The sequence below is a fragment of the Arachis stenosperma genome, chromosome 9, assembly GCF_014773155.1.
Source record: "Arachis stenosperma cultivar V10309 chromosome 9, arast.V10309.gnm1.PFL2, whole genome shotgun sequence".
NCBI lineage: Eukaryota > Viridiplantae > Streptophyta > Magnoliopsida > Fabales > Fabaceae > Arachis > Arachis stenosperma.
The window spans coordinates 104538612-104556052 of record NC_080385.1 but is presented as its reverse complement, the minus strand read 5'-3'; the positions used below and the strand labels follow the sequence as shown (position 1 = coordinate 104556052).

Genomic DNA, 17441 nt, shown 5'->3' with positions numbered 1-17441 from the left:
AAATACCTGAAATCACAAAAAAAGACACAAACTCATAGTAAAGTCCAGAAATGTGAATTTTGCTTTAAAACTAATAATAATATACTAAAAAGTAGCTAGATCCTAAAAACTACTTAAAAAAATGCCAAAAAGCGTATAAATTATTCGCTCATCAGCTTTCTTAAAAGCTATCCAAGATCTGGAAGTAAATCTCGGATCTCAATTAGAAACAATTGATGAAGGTACCCCGTGCAGTGGCACAAATTCTTGAATGTATATTTGTGCAAGCCTTTCTAAGGTATAATCAATTCAGACTGGAAGAAAATGTGCTGACTTCATTAATCTGTCCACAATTACCAGTTAGCGTCATGTCTTGTTGATGTCCTTGGTAATCTTGTCACAAACTCCATCGTGATTTGCTCCCATTTCCATTATGGTATCTCCAGAGGTTGTAGGATTCCTAAGGGTTTTTGATGTTCTACATTTTTCTTCAGACACATTAAACATATCAAAACATAAGCAGCTACATCTTTCTTTAAACCCGGCCACCAAAACATCTACTTCAAATCTTGGTACATCTTTGTCACTCTAGGATGCGTTGAGAATTTGATTTTAAAGAGCTTCTGTTAAAACTTTCTATCGTAGATCTCTAGAGTTAGGCACACAGATTCTGTTCTTGTACCTCCCACTACAAGAAATTACCGGAATAGTGACTAATTTAGCGACAGATTCTGGTAGTCACTAAAATCTTGGTCGCTAATTTAAAAATAGCGACCAACTTTGGTCCCTAATGGTTAGCGACTGATATTAGCGACCGATTTTCAACCAATACTACAAAACTAGTACCAAACGATATTGGTCGCTAAATCGGTCGGTAAATAGCGACCAACTTTTCGGTCGCTGATAAAATTGGTCGCTAAATCGGTCACTGATATTTGATATGAAAATCTAAAATCAGTAGCTAAATCAGTCACTGTTACTAATTTCCTAATTATAGTTTTTTACTAATTTCACATATACCATTATTAAAACTTGATTTTTATAAATAATTATATTTCAACAAAATATAAAAAGAATAAAATATAGATCAATTTTTCAAATAAATACAAAAAATATTCAAAATATCTATATTGAAAAAGAAAAGATTTTACAATAGGTTAATTTTTTTTGTTACAATTACAATCTTAATTGTGTTCTGATGGGGATGAACTGAAATAGAGCGAGGTTCACAACATTGACATTTTTAGCATCACAAAATTCAATTCATATAGTAATTAGTAATTATTGTATTGACTTATAAAATATAACCCTAAATTAAGAGAAATTAAAGACAATAACAATTAATTTAAGGATGGAAGAGGTTCTACAGAGTCTCCACAACCCTTGCCTCTTTGACTATACGCATGATTTTTTCAACACTCTGGCTTGGTCGCTCCTCCTCCCCCTTCACACTTTCTTCATTGATTCTTCTATCAGCCTCAATTATCTCTCTAGGCAAGTTCTTCAGGAACCATGTGTGCTATTTTATCTCCGAAATAGTAATCCTCTTTAAAAACCATCACATATAATTTATTGAATAATTAGTATACAATACAATACAATACAATAGAATCTAACTCTAAGCATTCTATCAAACATTTATAGAGTATAAAATCTCAAACTATAGTATCCAACATTTATAGACTAATATATTACTTGCCTTGGCTGGATTGGCAACAAAAATGTGAGTGAGAAGATGCCTACACTCTGAAGAAAGACACACATAATCAGGTATAGAATACTGCATGCTCATTATTCTCTGCCAACAAAGCAAGACTTTAAACTTTACAACCACTTTGTGATGTTAATCATCATGGAAGAAAAACTTGTAAGCATATATATAATTATTTGCTACAAACAACAGCAATAACAAAACAAACAGAAGCATATATACTTAACAGAAGCATATATAGCAACCCCAAATGCTCTTCAAAGAAACTCAGCTATTACCAACCAAACTTTTGGACTCATGATTTTCTCTAGTCTTTAAACTATCCTTATTCGGTGAGTACACAATTTGTTTTAATTGATTTCATGCATATATTATATAACAATTATAAGATCTTATATTTATTTAACTCTTCAAAAACTGAATTGACTCATTCATGATATACATTATTTTAAAACCAAAATGATTATTATCCATTAAAGAAGCAGAGCAGATAGCAGAACAAAGAAAGAAAGGGAAACTTAGAATTCAAGAATGAATAAAAAGTAATGATATAAATCTAAGTTACACTACCAATGACTCTCCAGATATATATAATTTTGTGCTGACTTATTCTCACACTGCTACATTAGCTAGTATAACTTAATTAACAAACATAACAGATTCATAGCACTTATAACTAACTTTATATAACAACTTCATAGCTGCATTATATATGATCCCATCAGTCTTTATATCCTTTACAGTTACTTATAATAAATAATAATGCTCTGCATATGTAATAAATAAAATCTAAAATATGAGGATAGGGCCACAATGCTACAAAAGGAAGTTAGGGGAATGACTCAACTACCACTTTCACAATGAGATAGTTGAAGCCCTTGAAAAGTTTCTATCTTTTGATAGATCTAATGATAAATTTAAAGTTTAAACAGAAGCATATCAACTACTTTAAAGTTTAACTCTATAATTCATATTCTTTACCTAGTTAACACATGTTTTCAAAGTAGCATATATACTTAACCTAATCAAGAAAACCATGAAAATGTGCATACTATATACTTTAATTACCTGAGGGATAACACTAGTCTCCAAGAGAAGTATGCCTAAAACAAATCCACCACTAGAACCAAGTAACCTTCCAACAGTTCCACCAATGATTCAACACAATGCACAAAATGCAAGGTTCATAGGTGTCCATGCTATTGAGGCCTCACATATGTAATCTAAACACCCTGTTGTGATTCTTTTCCTGTGATCCTTGCACAACTTCACTATTTCATTCCCAAACATCACAAATGCAGTTGGAAACTGAAAACACAAAAATACATATATAAGATATAGAGCAGTAGATTTTGTATCAAAGCTAACAAGGAGAGTAAGCATGGGAACAAAAATGCCACCACCACCAACCCCACTAATAGTTCCAAAAGCAGACCCAAGAAAACCAATCACTACGGCCAACACAACCCTCTAATTCAGCTCTAATTCCTACAACAACCAACCATTGCTCTTGTTACATTCACACAAAAAAAAGAAGTAAAACTCATTCAAAAAGTTCTCATGGGAATATGATCAAACACACGGTATGAGAAGATTATATGGCAAGAATATGGTAATAATGAATTAGTTGATTAATTAATTAAGGAGGGAGTTTACACTGGAAGAACTTTAGCAAATGTGATCTCAAAGAGGGTCATCGAAGAGTAAAAAACCTAGTAGGTAAGCTATTATTGATCATGAGTATGAGGCCTTGTCTCCATGGCCCTAATGGAAGCATGTCTAAGGCAAAAACATAATAGAAATAAAAGCAAAAATAAGATGATAAATAAAAATATACATAGGTGAAAGAAGAAAAGGAGAAAACTTACAAGGGGTAAACAAGGGTGACGAAGGGGCTGCATAAAAATGACAAACATAATAATTAAAATAAAAAAGAGTATTGGTTAAGAAATAATTAAGAGGAAGAGAAGCAGAAAGATATAGAGCAAGAACATCGAAGTTCTTGAAGAGAACTTGGAGAAGGTTATTTCCAGAAGCACCCATGTGTGGAAGGAAAGTGAAGTGAAGTGAGGAACAGAGAAATAGAAAGAGTGATTTCTTGCATGCTCTCACGGAAAATAATCTCCTTCTAACCCTAACCCCTTCCTTGCATCCCTAATTTTGACAAAATTCATCAAAAAATAAAATTAAAAGTTACACAAAAAACAATCTCTGCAATTTAAAACCTCAACATTCAAAAATCCCAAATTTTCCACCAAACCATTCATATATTTGATCAAGATCTAAATGGAGAAATTGACATACGTGAAATCTGAATCAAACAAGGAGAAGGTGAGATAGTAGAAAGAAACAAAGAATTACAGGATTAGTTGCATCTGGAATTTAAAGCCGAGATTGCTCATTCGCGAGAAGATGGACTATGTGCTCGCACTGATTAGATGCATTATTCTTCTACCAGCAATAAATAATCGTTATTTGAGGTTTTAGAATATTAAATAAATTAGTTTGAGAAGAAGTTACCAGAGAGACTGTTGTTGTTGTTGCCAGAGAAGAAGTTACCAGGGAGGTGGCTGTGAGAAATGAACTACGTGATAAGGAGCAATGGTAGATATGGACAGGAAGGCGACGATTTGCAACAAAGGAGTGAGCAAAGGAGGTGACGGTGAGAAAAGAACGGCATGACAATGAGAAAGTTAGATCTGGACGATGATGAGACGATTTACGAACTTAGATGACACCAACACCGCCGAGATCTCAAAGATAAAGGCGACATTGCCGAGACCTTAGAAGACGATGGTGACGAGATCTCAGGAGACAGCGCTACAATCAAAAGATGGCAAAGAGGGCACTGCGATGAAGAAGACGGTGCTGTGCTTCCAATGAGTAACAGTAATTGTTTGGAGAAGATGAGAATGGTGTGGCCATGTGGGTGAATTTAGTTAGGGTTTGCGAGGGTATTTCAGTAATTATATTATTTAATTTAAATTAGTGACCGATTTAGGGACCATTGTCTTAGCGACCGAATTAGTGACCAATCAATTTTTTATTCTATTTATCTATCAGTTGCAAAATCTGTCGCTAAATTTAAAAATAGTGACCGATTTTGTTACCAAGAATTCCAAAGACGTTACTTCTCTTGTTTTGGTTGCTAATTCGGTCGCTAAATTAAAAAATAGTGACTAATTTAGCGACCAACTTTATTCTGGTTGTATAATAAATTTATCGGTCGCTAATTCGGTTGCTATTAGTGACTGATTTTGTTGGTTGCTAAAATCGATTGCTATCTTAACCATTAGCAACTGATTTAGTGACCATTGCCTTAGCGACCGAATTAGCGACCAAACAAATTTTCACCCTATTTCCCTATCATTTGTAAAATTTGTCGCTAAATTAAAAAATAGTGATGATTTTGTGACCAAAAATCCCAAAGTCGTTTCTTCTCTTGTTTTGGTTGCTAATTCGGTTACTAAATTAAAAAATAGCAACCGATTTAGCTACCCACTTTATTCTGGTTGTATAATAAATTTATCGGTCGCTAATTCGGTTGCTAGTAGTGACCAATTTTATGGGTCGCTAAAATCGGTCACTGAATATAATTTAGCTACCGATTTAGCGAACAATTTTTTTGTCCTAGAAATTCTATATCGGTCGCTAAATCAGTCGCTATTAGCAACCAATTTTTTCAGCCACTAAAATCGGTCACTATTTTAATAATTTCTTGTAGTGTCCATAGTACATCTTGGTCTTAACGTACATCTTCTGTATTTTCTGTCTTCTTGCTTATCAACAACGTTGTTATCTTCGAGTCTTACGCTTGCATTTGTTGAACAGCAATCTTGAAGTCCGGTGTTATATACTTATATGTAATTGTGCTAAACAAAGTCCATGTGGGGTCTCAGTCATGCCCAACTTCAGGTTTTCACACTTTTTAATTAGCTCTTCTTCTTTAATCATCATCCAAGAAACACTTAAACTCTTTCTACTTAGGGCGTCTGCCACTACATTTGCCTTACCTTAATGATAACTTACCTCAAACTCAAAATCCTTCAGAAATTCCGTCAACCTTCGTTGCCTGATGTTAATGTCCTTCTGGTCAACAATATACTTTGGCCTTTTTTTTTATTAGAGAAGACTTCAAATTGAGCACTATATAGATAATGTCTCTATATCTTGAGAGAAAAAACCACCGTAGCTAATTCCAAGTCATATGTTAGATAATTCCTTTCATGAGGTCTTAACTGTCAAGAAGTATAAGCCATCACATTCCTGTCTTGCATCAGTACACATCCTAGCCCTTTGAAAAAAGCATCACAGTATGCCTCGAAAGGTCTCTGCGGGTCCGGCAATGCCAACACAGGTGCCGTCGTCAATTTCTCTTTGAGCATCTTAAAAATTCTATCACACTCAATTTTCCACACAAATGGAACTTCTTTTCGTGTGAGGCGGGTCAAAGGTAAATCTATTTGCAAAAATCCTTTGATAAATCTCTGGTAATATCTGGCTAATCCAAGAAAATGTCAAACTTCGATAACTGTTGTAGGTGGTTCCCATTGTACTACTTCTTCGATCTTTGATGAGTCTACCACAATTCCTCCTTGTGTAATAACATGCCCCAAAAATACACCTGCTTTGTCCAGAATTTGCATTTTGATAACTTGGCATACAATTTTTGAGTCCTTAGTATTTGCAGCATAGTCCTCAAATGTTCTTCATGCTCTCTCTCCGTCTTCTCTTAGATGAGGATATTGTTTGTGAAAACTACCATGAATCGATTAGGATACGGATGAAAGATATGATTCATGTAATCCATAAATATCGCAGGAGCATTAGTTAGTCCAAAAGACATAACCATATACTCATTGTGACCATATCTAATCCTAAACGCAGTCTTTGGTATATCTGACTCCTTCACTTGAATTTGGTGGTAACCCAATCGCAAATAAATCTTCGAGAACACAGTTGCACTTTTTAGCTAATCCATCAAGTCGTCTATCCGAGAAAGTGGATACTTATTTTTAATAGTAACCTTATTCAGTTGTGGGTTACTCCATATTTGAGGAGGAGAGCTTCAAGTTGTTTATTGCAGAAATAACTTCTTCCATCACTGATTAAAGCTCTAGGTACCCCAAACCTACTGAAGATGTTCTTCCTTAAGAAGTTGAGAACCACCTTGTTGTCATTAGTTGGAGAGGGCCTTCACCCATTTAGAAACATAGTCTACAATAACTAGAATATAGTTGTTTTAGTATGAGGGTGGAAATGGTCCCATGAAATCAATTTCCCATACATCAAACAGCTCTAATTCCAGTATGTAGTTTTGGGATATCTCATTCTTTTTTGGTAGGTTCCCTGCTCTCTGGCACTCATCGTATCTCCTAACAAGTTCTCTTGCATCTTTGAAAATGGTAGGCCAAAAGAAACCACATTACAGCACCTTTGCAGCAGTTCTCTCCCCCCTCCCCCAAAATGTCCTCCATATTTTGAGCTATGACAATGCCATTATACTTCTTGTCCTTCTTGATATGATATGCATCTTCTTATCATTTGATCAGAGCACCTTTTGAAGAGGTAAGGCTCATCCCAGAGGAAGTACTTGGCATCATGAATGAGCTTCCTTTTTAGTTGCTTGTTGAATGAATGGGGAATTTCTCTAGTGGCTTTAAAATTGACTAGATCTACAAACCATAGGGATTCTTCTGTCATCAACAGCTGTTCATCAGGGAAATATTCATTTACACAAGGGTTGAATGCTTCAAGGTCTTCACAGGGGATTCTAGAGAGGCGGTCAACAACTTGATTCTCTACCCCTTTCTTGTCCCTTCTCAGTTGTTGTATAGTTCCTTTTGCTTTATTGAGAACCTTACTAGTATAGTAGATCACATGTACTAGCTTGTCTTTTCTCTGTCCTAGCACAACACCAATGGCAAAATCATATGCATCACACATTAACTCAACGGATAGATCCCAATCTAGAGGTGCTATAATAGGTGCAAAGGAAAGTCCACTCTTTTGGTTCTCAAAGGCCAACATGCATTCTTTATCAAATCCAAAGGGGACATCAGAGACTAACAAGTTGCTCAAGGGTTTTGCAATGTTGGAGAAGTCTTTGATGAACCTCCTGTAAAATCCATTATGCCCCAAAAAATTTCTAATTGCCTTGACATTGCTAGGTGCGGGTAATTTTTCAATCACCTCCACTTTAGCTTTGTCCACTTCTATGCCTTTGTTGGAGATTCGGTGGCCAAGAACTATACCCTCAGTGACCATGAAATGGCACTTTTCCTAGTTCAAAACCAGGTTAGTTGATGCACGAAAACTTTTATCACTACAATTTCCACCGGCAAGTGCACCGGATAGTCGTCAAGTAAAAACTCACAATAGAGTGAGGTCGAATCCCACAGGGATTGATTGGTTGAGCAACTTTAATTGGAGGAGTGTTCTAGTTGAACTGAGCAAAATTTGGATTGAGAATTGTAGAAATTAAATTGGCGGGAAAATAAATAACAGTAATGTAAATAGCAGAATGTAAATGGCAGAAATTAAATTGCAAAGAGTAAATTGCAGGAAATTAAATGGGAGTGGGGATGATTGAGCATCAAAGTAAATAACAGAATTAAAGAGAATGGGTAAGATCAGAAGTGGGAAAGCTCATTGGGCTTAGGAGATGTTGCATTCTCCGGATCAAGTTCACTCTTATCTCTTCCTCAATCAATGCATTCATTGATCTCTTGACAATCTTAGGTGATTGGATTCCAATGTCTTGGCAATCCAATCTCTCTAAGCTTGAACAATTGCCCAATGTCTTGATCTAATTGCTCATGGGAAGAGATGAAGTCCAATCACTGATTATACCACATGTTTTTCTAGATCAAAGTATTGGTAAGATTACATGTCACTATATCCATCCAACCCCCAATCCAGTCCAACATGAGAAAGTATTTCTAGCATGATTTCCTCATTCCTTTTTTCAAGGTTTAGAGAAAATACAAGTATGAACAATTTCTCTGTCAGGACAATTGTTCAATTGAATGAAGATTGAAAGCTTTCAAGCAAATCAAGAGAAAAAAAAAAGAAGAAGAAGAATGAAAACTATTATTGATTCATTGAATTACAACAGAGCTCCATCACCCAATGAAGAGGGGTTTAGTTGTTCATAGTTCTGAGAATGGAAATTGAAAATAAAAAGTGCATTAAAAGTAAAATGAATTACAGAGAAAGTAAATTGCAGAGTGTTTCTAATTCTGGATCCCCAGATCCCAATCTAATTCAAACTCTCTGCTATTTATACACTTTCTTCATTTGGTCTTCAAGTCTTAGATGTTGGCCTTGGCCTTTGTTTAAGCAGGTTAAAGTGGCTCCCAATGACGTTGAAGAGGGACGTTGGCAAACTAACGTTCATACTCTGCAAGGTGCTACTCTATATTGTTGCTGTTATCAATGTTGGTGATCAATGTTTATGGGTAAATGTTGGGTCAAACGTTACTTAAAAAATGAATTCTAGGCGTTGCCAGCAATGTTTGACTCAACATTGGTGCACCAACGTTCGCCTATGCGTACGCGTGAATGGTCGATTTTGCCATTTCACGCTTGCGCGTCGCCTACGCGTGCGCGTCGATGACTAGTTTTTCATGCAAATCTCTTCAAAGCCATCCAAAATGTTGGTGGAAATGTTTGACTCAACGTTTGCACACCAACGCTCTCTTGGTCACGCGTACGTATCGCCCACGTGTACCTGTCAAATGTTGAGTCGTTCACGTGTTCGCAAGATTGATAAAAATGCATGTTCACGCATATGCGTCGTCGACGTGTACGCGTCACTGCAAATTTTCCAACTCTAGATTTGAAATTTTTATCACAGGCGTTGGAGGTAAGGTTGGTTCACCAACGTTCCCTCCAACGTTGGCACCAAAAATTGTAGAACATTGCCAGCAACGTTGGTGAGCCAACTTTGGCCACCAACGTTGCATTTTACCCTTTTTAGAACGTTGCCTAGCAACGTTGGTGGGCCAACCTTGGCGACCAACATTGCATGGCCCTTCTTCCTCAATGTTTGAGGCAACGTTGGTGAGCCAACATTGGCCACCAACATTGCTTCCTCTTCTCCTTTCTATGGCCTTTGCTTGCTTGCTTGCCATTCCTCAACTTCTTTCCATACTTCTTCCTTGCTTCTCTTCGCCTATCATCAACCAACATATGCATCAAAACTTTGCTAGATTTGTAAGAATTTGCATCATTCATAACAAACAAGTAAATATAGCATAAATCTTATGAAAATGCATCAATTTAACCATGCTTGAATGAATAAAGGTATGCATAAAACTTCCATCCAAATACTTACTTATTGCTCAAGAAAGTGCACAAAACTTAATAAAAACAAATGAAAAAGGCTAGTGAAATTAGCCTAAGATGCCTTGGCATCACAACACCAAACTTAAATCTTGCTTGTCCCCAAACAAGCAGTAAAACATAAGATGAATGAATGAAAACAGAAAAGAAAATAAGTCCTTATTGGAAAGCAATAACTCTTGGTTCATGGGGTTTTATGCAGGATATATCTGCAGCTCAACTTTTATTAGTTTCCAGGTGTGAAATGTCCCTTTAGGTGCTAACTAAGGTGCTGCTATGAAGCCTTGTTATTCATTGATCCTTGGTGTTTGATTTTTTTTCTTTTGCTTAGAACTCATTCTTTATTTGCTGCTTAGTGTTCTGTGTTAAGACAACTCTTTAGATAAGTTTTTAGTCAACACTCCTGACTCAGATGGTTCAAGGTGTTGGGTGATGAAGCACCCCTCAGACTTACTAACTCAAGCCTCTTTTCTACACATACACACCATAGGCACTTGGCTCACAATTCAATTCCAGAGACATTGATGCCGAGCACCTCTTTGGGTCACTAAATGCCTTGTAACTAGGCTGCTCTTGATAGTGGACTTTTGGTTGATAATCCCGGGTTAGTTAACCCAAGTTACCAAGTGTTAAAACACTCCTTAGAACCTAATCATCCAAGTAGATCCTAGTACAAAAAGACTACAGGCATATATCTTAAGGGTTGAACTATTGGTGCCTAGCTTATTCTTTGTTTCTTTTCTTCTTTCTTGTTCTTTCTTTCTTTCAAGGACATTTATTCACTAAGGTTCTACAGACAGCAACTAAGTTCATGTTAAAAGAGATATTCTACCTTTCATCTTTATTAGTGAGCTTGCTGCATAATCAAACATATACCACCACTCAACCTTATTGGTGCACGAAATTGTGATCAATACTTTTCAAAACATAAACAATCCCTAGTAATGGCTCCAAAGACTTGGTGCTCAATACCATGGCATAAACACAACTTCGCACAACTAACCAGCAAGTGCACTGGGTCGTCCAAGTAATAAACCTTACGCGAGTAAGGGTCGATCCCACGGAGATTGGTGGTATGAAGCAAGCTATGGTCATCTTGTAAATCTCAGTCAGGAAGACTCGAATGGGTATAGTGATAAACGAATAAAGCATAAAGATAAAGATAGAGATACTTATGTATATCATTGGTGTAAGAGCTTCAAACAAGCGTATGAAGATGCCTTCCCTTCCGTCTCTCTGCTTTCCTACTGCCTTCATTCAATCCTTCTTACTCCTTTCCATGGCAAGCTCGTGTAGGGTTTCACTGTTGTCAGCAGCTACCTCCCATCCTCTCAGTGAAAATACGTCCCTGATGCTCTGTCACAGCATAGGCTAATCATCTGTCGGTTCTCGTTCAGGCCGGAATAATATCCATTGATACTTTTGCGTCTGTCACTAACGCCCTAGCCTGCTAGGAGTTTGAAGCACGTCACAGTCATTCAATCATTGAATCCTACTCAGAATACCACAGACAAGGTTAGACCTTCCGGATTCTCTTGAATGCCGCCATCAGTTCTTGCCTATACCACGAAGACTCTGATCTCACGGAATGGCTGGCTCGTTTGTCAGGCGAGCACTCGGTTGTCAGGCGATCAACCATGCATCATGCAATCAGAAATCCAAGAGATAAACACTAGGCCTCAGATGCTTGTAGAACAAGAGTGGTTGTCAGTCACCTTGTTCATGGGTGAGAATGGTGATGGGCGTCAATCATCACCTTCATCAAGTTGAAGAACAAGTGATATCTTGGACAAAGAACAAGCGGAATTGAATAGAAGAACAATAGTAATTGCATTAATACTCGAGGTACAGCAGAGCTCCACACCTTAATCTATGGTGTGTAGAAACTCCACCGTTGAAAATACATAAGCATAAGGTCTAGGCATGGCCGAATGGCCAGCCTCCCAAAGAGGGTTCAATCATAAAAACATGATCAAAAGATTCCCTCCAAATACAATAGTAAAAGGTCCTATATATAGAAAACTAGTAGCCTAGGGTGTACAGAGATGAGTAAATGACATAGAAATCCACTTCCGGGCCCACTTGGTGTGTGCTTGGGCTGAGAAATGAAGCATTTTCGTGTAGAGACTCTCCTTGGAGTTAAACGCCAGCTTTAGTGCCAGTTTGGGCGTTTAACTCCCAATTAGGTGCCAGTTCCGGCGTTTAACGCTGGAATTTCTTGAGGTGACTTTGAACGCCGGTTTGGGCCATCAAATCTTGGACAAAGTATGGACTATCATATATTGCTGGAAAGCCCAGGATGTCTACTTTCCAACGCCGTTGAGAGCGCGCCAATTGGGCTTCTGTAGCTCCAGAAAATCCACTTCGAGTGCAGGGAGGTCAGAATCCAACAGCATCTGCAGTCCTTTTGAGTCTCTGGATCAGATTTTTGCTCAGATCCCTCAATTTCAGCCAGAAAATACCTGAAATCACAGAAAAACACACAAACTCATAGTAAAGTCCAGAAAAGTGAATTTTAGTTAAAAACTAATAAAAATATACTAAGAACTCAACTAAAACTACCAAAAACATACTAAAAACAATGCCAAAAAGCGTACAAATTATCCGCTCATCACAACACCAAACTTAAATTGTTGCTTGTCCCCAAGCAACTGAAAATCAAATAAGATAAAAAGAAGAGAATATGCAATGAACTCCAAAAACATCTATGAAGATCAATATTAATTAGATGAGCGGGGCTTTTAGCTTTTTGCCTCTGAATAGTTTTGGCATCTCACTTTATCCTTTGGAATTCAGAATGATTGGCTTCTTTAGGAACTCAGAATCCGGATAGTGTTATTGATTCTCCTAGTTAAGTATGATGATTCTTGAACACAGCTACCTTATGAGTCTTGGCTGTGGCCCAAAGCACTCTGTCTTCCAGTATTACCACCGGATACATACATGCCACAGACACATAATTGGGTGAACCTTTTCAGATTGTGACTCAGCTTTGCTAGAGTCCCCAATTAGAGGTGTCCAGGGTTCTTAGGCACACTCTTATTTGCTTTGGATCACAACTCTTATTCTTTTCTTTTTCTTTCTTTTTCTCCCTTTTTTTTCGGTTTTTTTTTTTTCGCTTGCTTTCTTTTCTTTTTTTTTTGTATTCACTGCTTTTTCTTGCTTCAAGAATCATTTTTATGATTTTTCAGATCCTCAGTAACATGTCTCCTTTTTCATCATTCTTTCAAGAGCCAACATTCATGATCCTCAAATTCAAAAGACATATGCACTGTTTAAGCATACATTCAGAAGACAAAAGTAATGCCACCATATCAAAATAATTAAACTATTATAAAATTCAGAATTCATGCAATTCTTTTCTTTTTCAATTAAGCACGTTTTTATTCAAGAAAGGTGATGGATTCATAGGACATTCATAACCTTAAGGCATAGACACTAAGACACTAATGATCACAAAACACAAACATGGATAAACATAAGCTAAAATTCGAAAAACAGAAGAATAAAGAACAAGGAAATCAAGGAACGGGTCCACCTTAGTGATGGCGGCTCTTTCTTCCTCTTGAAGATCCTATGGAGTGCTTGAGCTCCTCAATGTCTCTTCCTTGTCTTTGTTGCTCCTCTCTCATGATTCTTTGATCTTCTCTAATTTCATGGAGGAGAATGGAGTGTTCTTGATGCTCCACCCTTAGTTGTCCCATGTTGCAACTCAATTCTCCTAGGGAGGTGTTTACTTGCTCCCAATAGTCTTGTGGAGGAAAGTGCATCCCTTGAGGCATCTCAGGGATCTCTTGATGAGAGGGGTCTCTTGTGTGTTCCATCCTTTTCTTGGTGATGGGCTTGTCCTCATCAATGGGGGTATCTCCTTCTATGTCAACTCCAACTGAATAACAGAGGTGACAAATGAGATGAGGAAAGGCTAGCCTTGCTAAGGTGGAAGACTTGTCCGCCACTTTATAGAGTTCTTGGGCTATAACCTCATGAACTTCCACTTCTTCTCCAATCATGATGCTATGAATCATGATGGCCCGGTCTAGAGTAACTTCGGACCGGTTGCTAGTGGGAATGATTGAGCGTTGAATGAACTCTAACCATCCTTTAGCCACGGGCTTGAGGTCATGCCTTCTCAATTGGACCGGCTTGCCTCTTGAATCTCTCTTCCATTGTGCGCCCTCTTCACATATAACTGTGAGGACTTGGTCCAACCTTTGATCAAAGTTGACCCTTCTTGTGTAAGGATGTTCATCTCCTTGCATCATAGGCAAGTTGAACGCTACCCTCACACTTTCCGGACTAAAATCCAAGTATTTCCCCCGAACCATAGTAAGATAATTCTTTGGATCCGGGTTCACACTTTGATCATGGCTCTTGGTGATCCATGCATTGGCATAGAACTCTTGAACCATCAAGATTCCGACTTGTTGAATGGGGTTGGTAAGTACTTCCCATCCTCTTCTTCGGATCTCATGGCGGATCTCCGGATATTCACCCTTTTTGAGTGAAAAGGGGACCTCGGGGATCACCTTCTTCAAGGCCACAACTTCATAGAAGTGGTCTTGATGCACCCTTGAGATGAATCTATCCATCTCCCATGACTCGGAGGTGGAAGCTTTTGCCTTCCCTTTCCTCTTTCTAGAGGTTTCTCCGGCCTTGGATGCCATAAATGGTTATGGAAAACGAAAAAGCAACGTTTTTACCACACCAAACTTAAAATGTTTGCTCGTCCTCGAGCAAAAGAAGAAAGAAGAGAGTAGAAGAAGAAGAAATGATGAAGAAGGGGGGTGGTGGTGTATTCGGCCAAAGAGGGGGAGAAGTGTTGTTTAGGTTGTGTGAAAATGAAGGGGTGAAGAAGGGTTTATATAGGAGAGAGGGGAGATGAGGTGATTGGTGAATGGGGGAAGAAGAGAGAGAGTGGTGGTGGGGTCCTGTGGGGTCCACAGATCCTGTGGTGTCAAGGAAAAGTCATCCCTGCACCAAATGGCATCAAAATTCACGTTTTGAGCCATTTCTGGCGTTAAACGCCGGGCTGATGCCCATTCCTGGCGTTTAACGCTAGGTTCTAGCCCTTTTCTGGCGTTTAACGCCAGTCTGGTGCCCCTTTCTGGCGTTAAACGCCCAGAATGGTGCCAGACTGGGCGTTAAACGCCCAACTGCTAGGCTTACTGGCGTTTGAACGCCAGCATCATCTTCCTCCAGGGTGTGCTGTTTTTCTTCCTGTTTTTCATTCCGTTTTTGCTTTTTCAATTAATTTTGTGAATTCTTATGATCATCAACCTACAAAAAAAACATAAAATAACAAAAGAAAATGTATAAAATATAACATTGGGTTGCCTCCCAACAAGCGCTTCTTTAATGTCAGTAGCTTGACAGAGGGCTCTCAATGAGCCTTACAGATACTCAGAGCAATGTTGGAACCTCCCAACACCAAACTTAGAGTTTGAATGTGGGGGTTCAACACCAAACTTAGAGTTTGGTTGTGGCCTCCCAACACCAAACTTAGAGTTTGACTTTGGGGGCTCTATTTGTCTCTGATTTGAGGGAAGCTCTTCAAGCTTCTTCTCCATGGTGACAGAGGGATATCCTTGAGCCTTAAACACAAAGGATTCTTCATTCACTTGAATGATTAATTCGCCTCTATCAACATCAATCACAGCCTTTGCTGTGGCTAGGAAGGGTCTGCCAAGGATGATGGATTTATCCATGCACTTCCCAGTCTCTAGGACTATGAAATCAGTAGGGATGTAATGGTCTTCAACTTTTACCAAAACATTCTCTACAAGTCCATGAGCTTGTTTTCTTGAGTTGTCTGCCATCTCCAATGAGATTCTTGCAGCTTGTACCTCAAAGATCCCTAGCTTCTCCATTACAGAGAGAGGCATGAGGTTCACACTTGACCCTAAGTCACACAGAGCCTTCTTGAAGGTCATGGTGCCTATGGTACAAGGTATGGAAAACTTCCCAGGGTCTTGTCTCTTTTGAGGTAATTTCTGCCTAGACAAGTCATCCAGTTCTTTGGTGAGCAAGGGAGATTCATCTTCCCAAGTCTCATTTCCAAATAACTTGTCATTTAGCTTCATGATTGCTCCAAGATATTTAGCAACTTGCTCTTCAGTGACATACTCATCCTCTTCAGAGGAAGAATACTCATCATAGCTCATGAAAGGCAGAAGTAAGTCCAATGGAATCTCTATGGTCTCATTTTGAGCCTCAGATTCCCATGGTTCCTCATTGGGGAACTCAGTGGAGGGTGGTGCACGCCCATTGAGGACTTCCTCAGTGGCGTCCACCTCCTCTCTTTCCTCTCCATATTCGGCCATGTTTATGGCTTTGCACTCTCCTTTTGGATTTTCTTCTGTATTGCTTGGGAGAGTACTAGGAGGGAGTTCAGTAACTTTCTTGCTCAGCTGTCCCACTTGTCCCTCCAAATTTCTGATGGAGGACCTTGTTTCATTCATGAAACTTTGAGTGGTTTTGATTAGATCAGAGACCATTGTTGCTAAGTCAGAGGTATTCTGCTTAGAACTCTCTGTCTGTTGCTGAGAAGATGATGGAAAAGGCTTGTTATTGCCAAGCCTGTTCCTTCCACCATTATTGTTATTGAAACCTTGTTGAGGTCTCTCTTGATTCTTCCATGAGAAATTTGGGTGATTTCTCCATGAAGAATTATAGGTGTTTCCATAGGGTTCTCCTAGGTAATTCACCTCTTCCATTGAAGGGTTCTCAGGATCATAAGCTTCTTCCTCAGATGAAGCTTCCTTAGTACTGCCAGGTGCATTTTGTATTTCGGACAGACTTTGAGAAATTAGATTGACTTGTTGGGTCAATATCTTGTTCTGAGCCAGTATGGCATTCAGAGTGTCAATCTCAAGAATTCCTTTCTTTTGACTTGTCCCATTGTTCACAGGATTTCTCTCAGAAGTGTACATGAATTGGTTATTTGCAACCATTTCAATGAGCTCTTGAGCTTCTGTAGGCGTCTTCTTCAGATGAAGAGATCCTCCAGCAGAGCTATCCAAAGACATCTTGGATAGTTCAGAGAGACCATCATAGAAAATACCTATGATGCTCCATTCAGAAAGCATGTCAGAAGGACACTTTCTGATTAATTGTTTGTATCTTTCCCAAGCTTCATAGAGGGATTCTCCATCCTTCTGTCTGAAGGTTTGGACTTCCACTCTAAGCTTACTCCATCTTTGTGGTGGAAAGAACTTTGCCAAGAAGGCATTGACTAGCTTTTCCCAAGAGTCCAGGCTTTCTTTAGGTTGAGAGTCCAACCATATTCTAGCTCTGTCTCTTACAGCAAAAGGGAATAGCATCAGTCTATAGACCTCAGGGTCTACCCCATTAGTCTTGACTGTGTCACAGATTTGCAAGAATTCAGCTAAGAACTGATGAGGATCTT

At 38.5% G+C, this 17441-nt stretch overlaps 1 non-coding gene across 1 annotated transcript; it reads left to right on the top strand.

The window, feature by feature from the left end:
• Positions 1-17115: 17115 nt before the first annotated feature.
• On the top strand, positions 17116-17223 carry LOC130952316 (small nucleolar RNA R71). The gene has a single exon (XR_009074497.1). It is a non-coding gene; the product is annotated as a small nucleolar RNA R71 (small nucleolar RNA).
• The last annotated feature ends 218 nt before the right edge of the window (positions 17224-17441 follow it).